The 15,707-nt window shown below is 33.4% G+C and overlaps 1 pseudogene across 1 annotated transcript; it reads right to left on the bottom strand.

The window, feature by feature from the left end:
- Positions 1 to 1,323: 1,323 nt before the first annotated feature.
- On the bottom strand, positions 1,324 to 14,391 carry LOC145116287 (mitochondrial Rho GTPase 1-like; annotated as a pseudogene). The gene is made up of 14 exons (XR_013711974.1): positions 14,038 to 14,391; positions 13,768 to 13,894; positions 13,543 to 13,683; positions 12,955 to 13,131; positions 12,605 to 12,856; positions 12,450 to 12,518; positions 12,314 to 12,371; positions 11,762 to 11,834; positions 11,475 to 11,686; positions 11,322 to 11,391; positions 10,486 to 10,607; positions 10,273 to 10,423; positions 1,840 to 2,032; positions 1,324 to 1,756 (listed from the first exon to the last, which is right to left on the bottom strand). The product of XR_013711974.1 is annotated as a mitochondrial Rho GTPase 1-like (transcript).
- Positions 14,392 to 15,707: the final 1,316 nt, after the last annotated feature.

Raw genomic sequence — 15,707 nt, 5'->3', positions numbered from 1 at the left:
TCATTGTCCTAGACTGGTAATCCCAAAACTCTAACCAAGTTAGATGCTACTCCCTCCGCCCTATAATTATTGTCCACTTTTTACTTTTGAACTCTTTATTCATCAACTTGAACTTAAATATTTTTATTTGTATTATATATTACTTGATGAAACTTATAACAAGGAAAATACATTTAAAACACAATCCATTCATTAACTTTGCATCAAGTATTATATATCAAAAACAAAACTATTTAAGGTCAAAGTTGAAGAATAAAGACTTCAAAAGTCAAAAGTATATAATAAATATGGGGCAGAGGTAGTATGAAATTGTGAGTGGCTCATGGATCAATGAGGGTGACCACAAGTTGACTCATGATTTCCCCTTTGATCTTCATCGTTTTCGTAGATGACAAGCCTGCGACAGAGTTTAATGATACTTCACACATCGGTTTTCACCTCTGTAGATTCCAGGGTGGCTCGATCCGTGTTGCCTTCTATCACTGGAGAGTCGTCGATCATGCTTGGTTCCTCTTCATCTACCAAGATGACGCTAATTTGAAGATGATATTAATTTGAGATTTATAATGGTGCCCCGTTACCACTTATTGGAACATCCGAATAAAAAATTATGAGTCTGCATGTCAATGATTTGCGCCTTATTCAAGGGTCGGTCCATTCTTAAAAAATCCTTTTGTTTTGGTGTTTCGTTGCCGATGATAAAAAAAACAATTGTTCGAGTGTTTTAGTTGAGTAGTATTTCGGATCCAAGAGCTCTGCTATTTTCATCAATTTGTTAGACTAAGTCCATTGCACGATCTATGTCAGTAGGAACCTATAATCTCAATTCATTTTTTATAACAGTTTTAGGCCCTTGATGAACCAAACATTAGCCCCGATTGATCAGTTCCTTCTATACCTAGGATCACCTCAATGGGTTTCATGTGAGGATTGAGCACGCTAGTTTGGAGTTGTAGTAACCTTAACCCGATCTTGCTTTCCTAACAGTTGACCATCTTCTTCTCCAACAAATTCTCAATGATCCTTCCATCCTCCATTGCTCTAGCAACACTCTAGCTTTTTATTGGTTCTATAAAACTTATTGGTGTTGATCTTGCACCTTCCCTACAACTTCTTCAAGATTCTCCATTATCTTATCCCAAGACATTGTATTGCTTGGAGGAGCCACCATGCTCTGATAACAATTGATAACTTCTAACTTAAAACAATAAGGAAGAATTCACAATGACCAAAATAATTTCAATAACAATAGCATATGAAGGACAAATAGCTTACAATAAAATAGTGATAACCTATATTCGAGAGGTGGGAGCCCTCCAAAACACAATACAAATTTCTAGCTAACTATTACTCCAAAACAAAAGGTATTTATAGCTTTGTACTACTGACTTAGGATAAAGAATAATACAACACACCAGAGATAAACAATGTTGCTCGCACTACATGGTACGGCCACATCTAGAAATATACAACTAACAAGGATTATTCCAAAAAATACCTCCAGTCAATTAACAATAATAATAAGGAAAACTATTGTGGAGTGGGCTTGAAAATGACCCCGACTATTGTATTAGACCCTTCTTGGCTCTTCTGTTACAGACATGGAGGCCCTGGGCTTATCAGTATCATCTAAAGATCCATTTGGAAATAATACTTCCTTTTAATATTCGTCATATGAAAAAGTACTGGTAAAATATATCTACAATAATGGCAACTGCAACATAAACTAGCCAAACAATGGCAACTGCAACTCCTACTGCAAGGACAGTAAAACATAAATCAAATTATTGAACATAGTTTATTTAGACATAACAAAACTTAATGGCTATTAAACATTACCTGAAACAATGAAATGATTAAGAAGCCTATAATAATAATAATAACATTGTTTTTGAGTTTTCCCAGCTTGAGTTTTGGGAATGCTCAAATGAGGATGCTCGGCTGCTCTCATAATTCTCATGTATACATCATTAAAGTCTCCCACCCTTGTACTTATAGGTATAGGTCCCTCTATTCTCATATCATCGCTTACCTACAAAAACAAATACAAATAGAAATAGTCTTTCTTTTTAACCTAGTGCATAGAGAACAACTTAATATAAAAGGTGTTACTATCAATACCACTTTTTCCTTATCATACCCCCTAAATGATGACTTTTTAGGTCAAAATAATTAAAATTTGACATTGTTGTCTGCAAAATTGTTTTTTTCTCTCTCTTCATTATTATTTCTCTCTCTCTCTCTCTCTCTCTCTCTCTCTCTCTCTCTCTCTCTCTCTTTATATATATATATATATATATATATATATATATATATATATATATATATATATATATATATATATATATATATATATATATATATACTCGAATAAATGAAAATCTTTTTGCCACATGTCACACTCTCATTGATTTGGCCACACGTCAATTTGTGGTTATTTTTAATTAAATATTTTCCACATAGCATTTTGTGGTTTTTTTTTCATTTTATCAAATTCCACATAATATTTAAATGTAATAATTATAATAAATGTAATAATAAATACATATCAATTTCATTAACTGACTTTTCTTTTAATTTTAAAATTTATAAATTAAACCTCATTAGTTTCATTTGTTTATTTATCGAAACTATTTGTTTAAATTTAAAAAAGAAAAAAAACACATTAATTTTAATAATTCAATATTTTTCTAATTTTTCTTATAAATTCAAACTTTTAGATGTTTAGAATTTCATATTTAATCGTTCTTTTAAATGAACACATGTAATACATGGGTTTTACACCTAGTGTGTGTATATATATATATATATATATATATATATATATATATATATATATATATATATATAGAGAGAGAGAGAGAGAGAGAGAGTCAGGTTTTTTTGAGAACCAAAAGATTTGTAAGAACTTGAGAACTTATAATCAGCTCATCATTTTTCAACACCAAAACACCAATCTTCTCCAAATGCTGCATCTAAGCCATATCTAGGCTAAAAAAAAAGATTTGACGGTTTTTTTTTCTTTTTGTATGATTGCTAATGAGCACAACCAACAGTCATATGGACTGCTGATGAGCACCATCAGCAGTCATATAGATTGCTAATTACTCATCAGCAGTCCATATGACTACTGATTATGGACATCAGCAGTCCATATGACTGCTATTGTACATACATGTAAATATCAAAAACAAATAAAAAAAAATGTTAGATCTTTTTTAGCCTATATATGGCTTAGACGCACCATTTGAAGAATATTGATGTTTTTGGTTTTGAAAAATGATGAGTTGATTATGAGTTCGCAAGTTCACCCATTTTTTTTAGTTCTCACAATAATTCAGCCCTATATATATATATATATATATATATATATATATATATATATATATATATATATATATATATATATATAGGTTCCGTTGAAATTCTAAAAAAATAAAGATTTTGAGATTCAACCTCAACCACATATTTTTAATTCTGACCTGGTCTCCTAGTTGACCTTGTAAATAGGAATAAGTGGCTTAGTTGCCACCACTTTAGGAGCACACGTTTTGTTGCAGTTTAGCTTTACAGTTTTTGTTTTGTCCTCTATTTAAGTATTGTAGTTTTCTTTTGTTTATTCGTATTCAGAAATAAAAGAGAAAAGTGGAATCTTTTTCTGCACCTCTGTTGCTTACTCTGTTTGGGTGTAAACTCTTTTGATCCAGACAAAGGCCTGAACCAACACTTAGTATCAGAGCTCTCTAGTTTATGCCCAAATACATTAGATACGATAACATGACAGGTTCTAGGCAGCATGTCACAAAAGATAACGGTGGAGTGTCGTTCCAGTGCCCACTGCTGACTTCTACAAACTATACCACCTGGGCAATCAAGATGGAGGCCATCATGGATGCTCAAGGTGTTTGGGACCATAGAACCAACAGCCAGAGTGGCTGTGGACGACAAGAAGAATAAGATGGCATGACCTTACATCTTCTAAGCAATACCAGAGGATATTCTCATGCAGGTAGCCAAGAAGAAAACCGCAACAAAAAAGTGTGGGAATCATCGAAAATTCGGTACCTGGGTGCAGATCGAGTGCAAAAGGAGAGATTGCACAGACTCAAAAGTGAGTTTGATGCACTGAAGATGAAAGAAGGAGATTCCATAGATAAATTCGCAGTAAAGTTGAGTCGAATAAACTCAAAATACATTAGCCTTGGTGCAACAATGGAAGATTGTACTTTGGTGAGGAAATTGCTTAATTCTGTCCCAGAAAAGTATCTACAACTTGTAGCCTCAATTGAACAGTATTCAGATTTGGATACGATGTCGTTTGAAGAAGCTATAGGAAGACTCAAAGCTTATGAGGACCGGTTGAGAGTTCGTAGTGAACACACTAATGCTGAAGCAGGTTTGTTGCTCACTAGATCTGAAGGGCAAATGGCTCAAAAATCAAATAAAGGCTCCACTAGTTTGGCTGGAAGAGGCTGTGGCTCGTCTCACAGTGAGAGGGGAGGACGAGGAGGCTATCGTGGAAGAAGAGGCTCAAGGGGTAGAGGTGGTCGAGGCAATCACCAACAACAACGAGATACCAACAATAGTCGAGGAAAGGGAAGAGACAAGAGTCACATAAAGTGCTTCAACTGTGATGTGTTTGGATACTTTGCATCAGAATGCCCCAATCCTAAGAGGAAGGAAGCTGATGTCAATCTCACACAGGTACAAGAAGAAGAACATGCTCTTCTTTTAACTGTATGGGGTGAGGAAACTGACGACTGGGTATTGCTCAATGAAGATAAAATTTTCCCTGCAACAAAAGGGAATGAGAAGGATACATGGTATTTGGATAATGGTGCAAGCAATCATATGACAGGGGTGTGAGATTACTTTGCAGAACTTGATGAAAGAGTAACAGGGCAGGTACGGTTCAGTGATGGGTCCAAAGTTCAGATCAAAGGAAGAGGTACAATTCTCTTAGAATGTAAAAATGGAGAACAACAAGTCATCTCTGAAGTATATTACATCCCAGCTTTGCAAAGTAATATACTTAGCCTGGGACAGATGACAGAAGTGGGATACAAGATAGAGATGCTTCATGAATTCTTAAGGGTCCATGATGCAGGCAACATGTTGATAATGAAGGTACAACGTCCAAAGAACAAGTTGTACAAGATTGTCTTGCATACAACACAACCTGTGTGTCTCGGTGCGAGCCTAGATGATACAGCATGGACGTGGCATGCAAGATTGGGTCATGTAAACTTTCGTGTGATAAAAACAATGGTGGAGAAGGAATTGGTACAAGGAGTGCCAAAGATACACCATCCCACACAGGTGTGTGAGGGATGCCTAATTGGTAAGCAAACCCGACAACCGTTCCCAAAAGAATCACAATGGCGCGCAAGCACTCCATTCAAATTGGTTCATGCTGATCTTTGTGGTCCTATATCCCCCCAAACCTTAGCAGGAAACCAATATTTCCTTCTCATGGTAGATGACTACAGCAGGTTCATGTGGGTATTGGTGATCAGAACTAAGAGTGAAGCATTCACTGCTTTCAAGAAATTTAAGAATCGAGTAGAAAGTGAAGGGAAATTCAAATTAAAGATGTTGCGCACAGATCGAGGAGGTGAATTCACGTCTAATGAATTCACTGAGTTTTGCAATCAGGAAGGAATTAAGAGGCAGTTGATATCACCCTACTCCCCACAACAGAACGGGGTGGTAGAACGCCGAAATCGTACAATCCTTAAAGTTACCAGATCCTTGCTGAAAGCCATGGATGTCCCGGAAACATTAGGGGGGGGGGGAATCCGTACGCCATGTTGTGCATATTCTAAACCGAGTCCCAACAAGAGGAGTAAAAGATATGACTCTGTATGAAGGTATACAGGGGAAGAAACCAACGCTTGAACACTTTTGAGTGTTTGGCTGTGTCGCTCACGCAAAGGTGCCGTCGAACAAGCTCACAAAATTGAGCGACAGAAGTGAAAAACTGGTTTATTTAGGAAACGAGGAAGGAAGCAAGGCTTTTCATTTATATTGCCCTAAAAAAAACAAAATTTGTGTAACAAGAGACGTCATATTCGAAGAGAAGAGAAAATGGGATTGGGTGAAGGCCTAATGTTAAGCAACAACTGGGTTAGATTTCCTAGTGAAGGAGTAGCCCAAGAGATTGTGGAGGAAATCGATCCAGCACAAATAGAAAGTAGAAGCCCTAATATGCAATCAGTTGGAAATCGTTCACCAACACCTTCTGATCAAACGCCAATACTCAATAGCGCAAGCGAGTCTCCATTTACCTTCTCCGATACCCTAATCCCTGAAAAAATTCCAAGTCCCGACAGGTCAACATATGATGATACACCGGTTCGAGGTTTTCGACCCTTGACCGATATATACGAGGAAACGCAAGCTTTGGAAGACGGTGCGGAGAGTATAATGTATGCAGGTGAAGAACCCACTACGTATGAAGAAGCATCAATTGATAAGGAGTGGATGATTGCAATGAGACAGGAGCTGGAATCGGTTAAAAAGAACAATACATGGAAGTTAATACATCTTCCAAAAGGGCAAAAGGCAATAGATTTGAAGTGGGTATTCAAATTAAAGAACGCAGAAGGGAAAGTCACAAAACACAAAGCAAGAATCGTTGCAAAGGGATATGTACAGCGGAAGGGTGTCGATTTTGATGAAGTCTTTGCACCAGTGGCCCGTTTGGAAACGATACGAGTGTTGTTGGCTTTGGCTGCAAGTGAAGGATGGAAAGTCCATCATTTGGACGTAAAATATGCTTTCTTAAATGGGATCTTACAGGAAGAAGTGTATGTTACGCAACCAACCGGGTTTGTTATTGCAGGAAAAGAAAGCATGGTGTACAAGCTCAACAAGGCCCTGTATGGTCTGCGTCAGGCTCCAAGAGCTTGGAATGATAGACTTGATAAAACAATGAAGGCGATGGGTTTCCAAAGATGTCCACAGGAATATGTTGTGTACAAACTCCAGAAGTCAAACAAGAATTTGATTGTGGGGGTCTATATGGACGATCTGATTGTTACAGGCTCAAGTGAAGAACTAGTGGCTGAATTCAAAAGGCGGATGTTGAAGACTTTTGATATGAGTGACTTGGGAACCTTATCCTATTACCTAGGGATAGAAGTACACCAAGACAAGGATGGTATCACAATCAGTCAAACAAGGTATGCTGAGAAAGTTCTACAAATCGCAGGAATGGGAGAATACAACCCATTACAATACCTAATGGAACCACGACTGAGCTTAACAAAAGATGAAGATGAAGTGCAAATCAATTCTACAGAGTACCGACGCCTCATTGGCAGCCTTCGTTACCTCATTCATTCTAGACCAGATTTGAGTTACTCGGTTAGAGTAGTGAGTATGTATATGGAGGCACCCAAAGAAAGCCACCTCAAAGCAGTTAAGCACATATTGAGGTATATAAAAGGAACATCCAATTTTGGTCTGGTATACAAGAAAGGTGGTGACAGAAAGCTAATCGGATTTAGTGATAGTAGTTATGGAATGGATGTTGATGGTAGAAAGGGTACAACAGGGATGGTATTCTATATTTCTGGGATGACCAATCACATGGTCATCCCAGAAACAGCAAACTGTGGCATTGTCCTCATGCGAAGTAGAATTCATGGCATCAACCGCAACAGCATGCCAAGCACTCTGGTTAAGAAGTTTGCTAAAAGAGTTAACCGGTTGGAAAGAAGAATGTGTCAGGATGTATGTAGACAACAAATCAGCCATTGCCCTTATGCAGAATCCAGTCTTTCATGGGAGGAGCAATCACATTGACACCAAATTCCATTTCATTCGAGGTTGCATTGAAAGGAAACAAATCGAAGTGAAGCATATCAATGGTGAAGAACAAAGAGCAGACCCTATAACCAAATCTTTGCCCAGACTCAAGTTTATAGAAATGAGGGACCTTTTGGGAATTGTAATGCTTGAAGTCAAAGTTCAGAATTAAGGGGAAGTATGTGGGAAAAGTAATTTTGACCTGGTCTCCTAGTTGACCTTGTAAATAGGAATAAGTGGCTTAGTTGCCACCACTTTAGGAGCACATGTTTTGTTGTAGTTTAGCTTTACAGTTTTTGTTTTGTCCTCTATTTAAGTATTGTAGTTTTCTTTTGTTTATTCGTATTCAGAAATAAAAGAGAAAAGTGGAATCTTTTTCTGCACCTCTGTTACTTACTCTGTTTGGGTGTAAACTCTTTTGATCCAGACAAAGGCCTGAATACTTTATTTAATTTTACTTATTATTATATTTTATGATTTTAGAATTTTATTTTAATTTTTTGATGTTTTGTTTGAATATAATATATATTATGTTTTTAGAATTTTTTTTATTTTTTCAACTAAAATTGAAATATTGTCATATTTAATTATTTGTTTGAAAATATTAAAAAATTGTATGCCCGTTATTTTCTTTTAATAAATTATAACAAAATATTATTTTTATTTTTTTAATGTTTTGTTCAAATATATTCGAACATCATTAAAAAATTATTTTCGAACAAAACGATAAAAAAATAATTAAAAGTTATTCAAACACAACGTCATAAATATAAACTAATAAAAACGTCAAAAGGAAAACTTAAAATAAAATATCATAAATACAAACTAATAAAAAAGAGTAAAATAAAACATAAAAAATGTATACAAAAATATTCGAACAAAACGTCAAAAATATATAAGCGAATAAAACATAAAAAAAAGTATTAATAAATTTATTCCAACAAAATGTCAAATATATTAAAATTTTATTGAATAAAACGTCAAAAAAATACAAACAAACAAAACATAAAAAGATTTTCTAAATTATATAAACTAAAATAAATAAATAATTTAAATAAAAAATAATAATAAACAAAGATATATAAATAAATTATAAAAACCAATAACGATTGTAAAATCATATTAAAAAAAAACTAACACATATTAAAATAAAAGAAGAATTAAATGGTTATAAATAATTTAAATAAAAAATAATAATAAACAAAGATATATAAATAAATTATAAAAACCAATAACGATTGTAAAATCATATTAAAAAAAAAAAAAAAAAAAAAAAAAAAAAAAAAAAAAACTAACACATATTAAAATAAAAGAAGAATTAAATGGTTGAATAAATTAATATGTAATTATTTGATAACTATAACCAAAAAGATAAAATGAATATGTAATTATTATGATTCTCCGAAGAAAAAAATGAGGCATACTGATTAGGGGTATTTTTAGACTATAAGGATTCGGGGAATATGGTACGGTTTGACCGCATTCCATGCCACCGTGACAGGGGAATACCGCTTCTATACGGTTTTGGGTGTCGTACCTCGATAGTATATGGCGTCACCTTTTTTTGCCTCCTTTCCCTTCTTTTTGGCCGGGTCACAATTTTAAAAAATATATATATATATATATTTTTTTTTACTTTTTTTTTTCTTCTTTCCAACGCCAAATGCCAAAAACCCTTTAATAATATATTTATAAAACTCAATTCCTTTTTTTATTAATCTTAAAAATGTAATCCAAAGAATATTAATTGTTAGACTTCGAAAATAAAAATTATTTTCTTTAAATGCTAATCCATTTATCAAGGCTGAAAATCATTTAAATACAAATAGATCTGGAAGAATAAAAATGATTTAAAGAAATATTGAATGTAACTGTAATTTTTATAATTAACTAAATTTAAATAAGAATAAGAAAGAACATGATGATTTTATTTAACTAAAAGAATAATTGTATAACATGGTTTAATTTTTTTATTTTTTATTATTTTTTTATTTTTAACATTTAACTTCATATTAGACACTTCCCCTCTTCTATAAAGCTACGTTTTTTGTTTTTTTATATACCAAATAAACATCGAATGAAAATATACCAACAACTCACAATAAAAACATTAACACAATTAATTGTTGAATATTCAAAATAATCAGAACTTGAACACATAAATGGTTAAGGATTTTTTTTTTAAATGTTATGGTATATATTTTTTAAGTAATGTAATGCAATATTTTTTATTTTGAAGTAATGAATTGTGTTTTTATTAAAACTAAAGTTTTTTTTAAAAAAAAATTAAATTGAAAAAAAGACGTGTGACACCACTCCTGTGTAGCAATGAACCATAATTTTGTGGTAAAAAGTGACGTGAGTGAAGGGAGTGTGGTTTCTATGACACCACTCCTTCCGGTCTAAAGGGATATGAATAGTCTAAGGCAATATAAAATGTCAAGGAAATGTGTATTATACCCTTCTTGAATCTTGTCTAGCGGTTGGATCAGGGTCGAGGTCTTCTTTAGCTGCAACAATGAGAAAAGGAACCTCGTACCCTGTGGATTTCGCGTGACTGGCTACTTGAAAAAGTAATTCTATTGCTTTTGTCCATGAAGACCTGTTTGAACTGGATGGAAAACAACAAAATAAGACGAAAATGACCCTATTTTGAAATGAAAGAAAAGTTACCTGTCATAAACAAAAACTGCTATGTCACAGGCTGCCAAAGCATCCTTATGAATTAGCAAGTTCCCAATCGCATCTTCGGGTATCTCTCGCAAAATCAGAGTTTTTCTAGTTTCCTGTAAATACTTTAAAAATAATAATAATGTTTAGTAAAATAATAGAGTAAGTTTCATTTTTCCTCTATGATATTTGCAATTTAAGACCCAAAAAGTTCTCTTGCAATTTTGGTCATTATTTAAAGTTTCTAGTCCTCTTCCAAGTAAACCAACTATTTTTGGTCCCTAAATATAGTTTTTTTTTTTTCGGCAAATATGATGCAAAAAATAGTCATTTTCTATGATCAGGGATCACACACATTACAAGAACCTCAAATAAGGACCAAAAATACAATAGAGAACTTTTTCAGATCAAAGTTTGAGATATCAGTTATAGTTATACTCAGGAACCATAATGTAGTTAACTTAATATCAATTATAGTTATACTCAGGGACCATAATGTAGTTAACTCAAGTTATCTAACTTTCCTAACAACCTCTTTATACTTGCTCTACACCCAAAGCCTCAATCGTTCTTTTTGCATAAGTAAATTTCAGCCGAGGTTTATAATTTTTCAATTTTGATCCCAAAAATAGTCATTTTACTTTGAAATGGGATAAAAAAAATGTTATAAAAGCCTCAAATAAGAACCACAAATAGAAGAGAACCTTGGGACTAAAACTGAAAAATTCGGCTATACTCGGGAGTCGGGACCAAAAAACTAATATACTCTATAGTATATTGTATATAGTATTATATAATAAAAATAAGGTGCATATGGCGATATAAAGAAATGTACTTACACCCGGTGGATCAACAATATTAACAGCATACCGCTCCTTAATTGTTGGAGTATAATCTTGAGAAAACGGCCTGTAGAAAAATAAAGGATAATATCATGAAAATTCAATAGAAACACACAAACAAGTTTATTTTATTTAGTTATAAGAAAAAACCTTCCAACAAAAGAATGCATCAATGAAGATTTCCCAGCCTCTTTTGGTACAAAAACAAAGCACAAGAATACATTTTTGTCTGACTGTTGCTTCTTGCTGTCAACTCTTCTTCTTCGGGTAACTTTAAATGCAGAAGAAGGTTCGCCAGCATATCCAATGTCTTTGAGGTTCTCAATACTAAGCATAGGGTTTAAAAGTGTCATAAGAGCCCACTGCATAAATTTTCAGCAAAAATTAGTATAAATCACTAGCTATACAATGTTTATTTAGTAAATAGTTATTTATACCTTTGATAAAAACCCATTAAGTGATAGCCCTCCCAATGCATTCATCTCTGCAAATGGAGGTTCTTTCCAAGGACTGTGATGTAATTTTGCAAATTCAAATTTTGATTATAATGAAAATGTATAGAGTTCATCAAATAATCATTGATTCCCTCTCTCTCACAAATATACACGAGATAGAGCAAAAGAAAAACAACGTTAGAAACTATAGAAATGATGCCGGCCCGGGGGTACTTTTCCATTTTTTTTACCATGTTTAGTCCAAGTTTGAAACATTTTTTCAATTTTGGTCCTCATTTCAAGGTTTGTATCGATTTTGGTCCTTATTTCGAGTTTCATACGGATATTGTATTCTTTTTATCCTTATGTCAAGGTTCTAGGAACTAATTAAATCGATATGATACCTTAACATAAGGACCATAACTGAATCAGGATTTAATTTCGGACTAAACACAATAAAAAACAAAAAGCATAGTGACCTTTTTTTTAGTTAAAAAACAAAATAATAAAACCGGTGGAATTATTTAACTTGAACAAATTACTAAATTAGAGTACCTGTCTGGTGCAGCAGACAAAAAAAAAATTCTAGCTCATGTGCATTAAAGGGCCCATCCTGATTGAAAAAAGATACATATTTTCAATTTGTAAATTGTAAGTATAATTAAATAAAGAAAAAGATTCTAGAACATACACCATCAACGTCAAACAAAGAAAAAACTCTTTTAAGAAATTCTATGGCTTCACTTGTCAGCTCCAAACTCTACAAAATACAAGAAAAACAGTTCAGTTATTTTCTTTCTGGAACATAACTTATTTCATTTCAAAAATGTTTACCAAAAAAAAAACCTGATCAGGGGTTCTTTTAATCGGACAGAGCAGTCGATGATAGCAAAGTCTTATATCATTGTTGTAACCAAATGTTCTTAAAATATTCCATGTTGTCTGTGGATGACCAAATTGAATATATTGTGCAAGAAGATAAATGAACCCTGCAAATGTAAGTCGATTTTCATTGACTCCTCCCGGAAATTTTTCCCGCACCATGATTTTTATAACTACCATATCTGCAGGTTTACATGGAACATTCAAACATTTCACCTGTTCAAAATTTGAAATAGTAAACAAATCAGAAAACTGCAACACTTGTACAAAGATAAATTTTTGTTATAACATATAAGATAATAAATGTAAATAACCATGAGATCATTGAACTCTCCATCACTTAAAGTACCATCTCCATCTTGATCACAGAGAATAAATATTCTTATTAAAGCCCTTAGACATCGGGGTTTTAAAGTTTGTGTTTCCCTGTCATATAGTGGGGCACTTGGATGAAGGACAGCTTTCTGGGCATGGCGGAAGACTATGGAGATCTGAAAAAGAGCAAAAAGTATAAATATTAATAACTTCATAGTTTATAGTTTATATATCACTAACAAACTGATACACCCTCGATTCTCATAGAACCATTTTATTCGTATTTCCTAAATTGAGACTGATATTGAAAGATTACAAACGACCAACTCCACCCGAACCCTATTTACAAAAATAAGCTAGCTTAGCGAAAAGTAACATATAAGCTAACCTAGCTTTTCAGAGCTAAAATCAACCTAACCAAGAGAATTACCAAATTGCCCCTCACTAATATGTTACTATTACATACCTGCTAGTTATTTCTAGTTATTGCCTATGCTTAAGAGTTAAGACTACTTGGAAGTGTAACACAAACTTGTACATGTGGAAAAAAAAAGGTTGAAGTTTTAGAAAAAAAAAAACGATCTTACTAGAATAGGATCAGAGGTTGAACATTCTATATAATTTTCAATCTGAGGAAACTGTCGCGCGATGGGTGACATCACTCTTTTCAAAAGAAGTGGTTGTCTTAGATCCAACTTACAACCTGCCAATATGACCGGAACTTTTACCTGTATATATACGTGTGTGTGTTTAAGAATCATATTAATTACTTGTATATGTGTTTAAAAATCTAATTAGTTAACAAACATTACATCTAATCGTTGAAGATAGGGAAGCCAGAAGGTTCTTAACCCATGACGTGTAGTATCACATGCATATGTAAGGACAATTGCATCAGCTCCCTTCAGTTCATCAGCAAGTTTGTCTCTATCCTCCAAACTGGAATAAGAAAAAAAAAAAAAAAGTGTATCTTCAAGTTGCAGATCATATGCATATAATATTCAAACATTATCTCCGAAAACGAGTTTCAAATCGCATATCGATTATAAAGAAATTACTAAGAATGTAACGGATGACAATACCTGGAAGATGTATCAATGACTGTAACGGGGACATTATAATCAAACATATCCTCGGGCAACCGGGTAGGAGGCAACACTGGAGGAACATTAGGCAAAACGGGAAACACCGGAGGATCAGAAAAACTTGAAGGAATAGACCCTGCGGCAGCAATGCTAATCAAGCTGGATTTACCGGTGCCAGGGTCGCCGGCAACAACGATCCGAAAGCCATAGCTCGATTGGGCAGCAGACGCACCTCCCGCCACGGTGAAGAGGAACAGGGAATTGGAATGCAATGAAGAATACTGTGGCATTAAGAAAGGACAAAGTGCGACGATGACCTATTGCAGGGCTTAGATGCTTAATATAGTTTCATTGTAATGGGCCCGGCCATATGTTTGTTTAATTAACAAAAGGTAAGTGAGGGGCAATTTGGTAATTCTCACCTGAACATATTTAGCATAAAGCAATTGACACCAAAAAAAAATACATTTGGTATTTTCACATTAAATATCAAAATACATTCATTGTACTCATCGAACCGCAGCCAGTAATACTAGAATAGGTCCCGTATTCATAAAATCGGTCCAATTTCGATCCCTAATTTTGGTCATAGTTGGTTTTCGGTTCTTCCGGTTCAGGACGGTTAGTAACATCCCTAGAACAAAGGCCACCTTCCATATCTATCATCTTTATTTGGAAACAGATTATTCAAACTAAAGAACCAACATAATGAAGTGGAGTAGTACGACTTTAACAACATATTGAAGTGGAGTAGCATCATCCTATCACAAGGATATTTCTATAATTTAAAAAAAAAAAATACATTAATAATTAGTCAAACTTTGAAAAAGAGTCTCATTAGATTTCAAAAAAGCAGACTTGCACCTTTTTATAAAAAATATAGGTAAACACCTTTTTCCTTATAAATTCCATGTGAAGGGCGACCAAACCACATTGGGCTATTAGTTTTACCTCAACTATTAAACGTCAATATCTATAATATTCAGGTTAGTAGTCAACTATATAACATGAAAACATAAAAAAAATTAGGTTGATGAAAAAAAAAATTAATGAGACTTTTAACAGATAACCACATACACACACACACATATATATATATATATATATATATATATATATATATATATATATATATATATATATATATATATATATATATATATTTTTTTCGCTAATACTCAATTTAATGAGATTTTTAACATAACCACGTACACACACATATATATTATGAACTTTGTTCACATCAATATTTGTCCATTGCTTGAATGTTATAGAGCACCCAAACAAACAGACATAATAGAATAATTACTCTTATTAACTAAACTAAAGAGAAATAGAAGAAAAAGTAGCACATACTCGTAGTCTTGCAACCATTGGTCCAGTACCTTTTTTTATGAGACTTTGCTAGGCATTTTTTGTTGTTTTTTTTTCTTGGCTGCAACCATTAGTAAGATTTTCCCTTATTTCTTCTTCTGTGGTAAACAGAAATTAACCAGAGAATAAAAAAACAAAAAATGGAATTTGAGATTCCAAAAAGCAAACAATCAAACCAACTCAAAATTAGTGGAATCTGAGATATCCAAAAACAAAAAAGCTAATCGGAGATTTCAAAAAAAACATACCTATTTGACTTCAAATCGCCAGAAACTTGAATCAACGGTATTCAA

The sequence above is a fragment of the Lactuca virosa genome, chromosome 5 (genome assembly GCF_052849685.1).
Source record: "Lactuca virosa cultivar CGN04683 chromosome 5, Lactuca_virosa_CGN04683_v6, whole genome shotgun sequence".
NCBI classification, from domain to species: Eukaryota; Viridiplantae; Streptophyta; class Magnoliopsida; order Asterales; family Asteraceae; genus Lactuca; species Lactuca virosa.
This window is presented reverse-complemented; position numbering and strand designations above follow the sequence as displayed.